Source organism: Otolemur garnettii, unplaced genomic scaffold (assembly GCF_000181295.1).
Source record: "Otolemur garnettii isolate 467f Iridium unplaced genomic scaffold, OtoGar3 scaffold00090, whole genome shotgun sequence".
Taxonomy (NCBI): Eukaryota; Metazoa; Chordata; class Mammalia; order Primates; family Galagidae; genus Otolemur; species Otolemur garnettii.
Genome location: NW_003852485.1, coordinates 8,191,173 through 8,193,616, shown reverse-complemented (window position 1 = coordinate 8,193,616; position 2,444 = coordinate 8,191,173). Strand labels below are relative to the sequence as shown.

At 43.8% G+C, this 2,444-nt stretch overlaps 1 pseudogene; it reads left to right on the top strand.

Moving 5' to 3' along the window:
- Positions 1-1,337: 1,337 nt before the first annotated feature.
- LOC100948330 lies at positions 1,338-2,150 on the top strand (annotated as a pseudogene).
- The last annotated feature ends 294 nt before the right edge of the window (positions 2,151-2,444 follow it).

Below are 2,444 nucleotides of genomic sequence, written 5' to 3'. Positions count from 1 at the left end.
TGGGAGAATATTGAATAGGTTATTCCAGAAACAAGAGACAAGCTTATATATGTGGTCTTTTATTATCTTATTCAAAAAACTGTCTCCTTTTTTTCCTATTATTTTTCTTGTCTTTTCTTTCTCATGTTATTAAAAAAAATGAGATATAATTCACATACTGTAAAATCCACCTTTAAAGTATACAATTTAGTGGCTCGTAGTATGTGCACAGAGTTGTGTAATGATCACCCCTAATTCCAGAACTTTTCAGAATCTCAGTGGCTGGGTCATACAGTAACTCTATGACTAACTTATTGAAGAACTGTCACCCTGCTTTCTGCAGTGGCTGAGTCCTTTTACATTCCCACCAGTAAATAAATGACGGTTGCAATCTTTCCGTCTCTCTGCTGTACAGGAATCTCAGTAGGCATGATGGCAACCCGTTTGTAGTTTTGATTTGCATTTCCTTGCTGACAATGACACTGAGGCATGATGGCAACCCGTTTGTAGTTTTGATTTGCATTTCCTTGCTGACAATGACACATGTGCTTTTTAGGCATTTGCGTGTCTTCTTTGGGGAAAGGTTTATCCAAATCATTTGTGTGGTTTTTAGTTGGGTTACTTGTCTTTTATAGCTTAGATGTAAGTCTCCTGTCACTTTTGGAGACTTTCCTTTTATGCAAGAAGAGTTGTCTTCTTGAAGATATTGCCTGTGGACTTTTTCCTTTCTCATTGTGAATTGACCCATCAAGCTGTAACTGGTGTATTATTTGGGACTTAATACCAAAAATAGCAGTTGGTTCCAGTTTTTAGCATCTTTCCACATTCCCAGACCTCAGAGGTCTCAGCATTAACTAGGCAGCAACTTTTCCCCAGAGAAATGAGTCCCAGTTCTCTGGGGCGCCTCCTCCGAGTTTTAAACTTTGAGTGACTCCAAAGTCTTTCCTTTCCTTTGTGTCTTCAGCCTTAGAAGTGAGTAGCAGCAGCTTTCCGTTCTTACTGTCTCTGTGTTGCCCTTTTTTGCTCTTCAAACCTTTCATGATCTGTTTATCTAATTCCATATATATATATATATATATACACACACACACATGTATATACACACACATGTATATATATACACATGTATATATATATACTTTTTTTTAGTGGAATTTTTTTTTTTTTTTGATTCAGAGTCCCTTTCAGTTACCCTCCATAGAGGGCTGTGGCATCATAGCTCACAGCAACCTCCAACTCTTGGGCTCAAGTGAATCTCTTGCCTCAGCCTCCCAAGTAGCTGGGAGCTAGGCACCCACCACAACGCTGGCTATTTTTAGAGATGAGGTCTCGCTCTGGCTCAAGCTGGTCTTGATCTCATGAGTTCACCCTTCTTACGAGGGAAGGCTGTAAGCCTGATGAACAAGAATACCATGATGTGTAGGGCCATCCCAGGGCATCTGGAAAACAGCTCAGCTCTGGAGAAACTGTTGCCTCATATCCAGGGAATGTAGGCTTTGTGGTCACCAAGGAGGATGTCACTGAGATCATGGACATGGTGCTGGCCATTAATGTGCCAGCTGCCATCTGCGCTGGTGCCATTGCTCCACGTGATGTCACTGCGCCAGCCAGAACACTGGTCTGGGGCCTGAGAAGACCTTCTTCTTCCAGGCTTCTGGCATCACCATCAAAACCTCCAGGGGCTCCATTGAAATTCTGAGTGACGGGCAGTTGGTTAAGAATGGATAGAAAGTAGGAGCCAGAGAAGCCACACTACTGTACATGCTGGACATCTCCCCCTGCTCCTTCAGGCTGCTCATCCAGCAGGATTTTGGCACCAGCAGCATGCACAGCCCTGAAGTGTTTGACATCACGGGGGAAACCTACACTCTTACTTCCTGGGGAGTGCCTTCTGTGTTGCCGGTGTTTGTCTGCAGATTGGTTACCCAACTGCTGCATCAGTTCCCCATTCTACCACCAATGAGTACAAATGAGTCCTAACTTTGTCAGGAGGGACTGAGTAAGCCTTCCCACTTGCTGAAAACATCAAGGCCTTTTTGGCTGATCCATCTGGGTTTGTGGCTGCTCCCACCATGGTTGCTCCTGCTGCTGCCATAGCCACAGCCAAGGTTGAAGCTGGGGAAGAGTCAGAGGAGTCAGATGAGGATATGGGATTTAGTCTCTTAAACTAATCTTCAAAATGCAACCAACACAGCCCGTTTTATTTGTAAAACATGGAAATAAAGGCTTACTTCTCTTTAAAAAAAAAAAGGAATATCAATATTTCATATTACTCAGTAGTGAGTTCTTTTTCTTTTTCTCTCTCTCTTTTTTTGAGACAGAGCCTCAAGCTGTCCCCCTGAGTAGAGTGCAGTGGCATCACAGCTCACAGCCACCTCCAACTCCTGGGCTCAAGCGAGTCTCCTGCCTCAGCCTCCCAAGTAGCTGGGACCACAGGCGCCCGCCACAACGCCTGGCTATTTTTT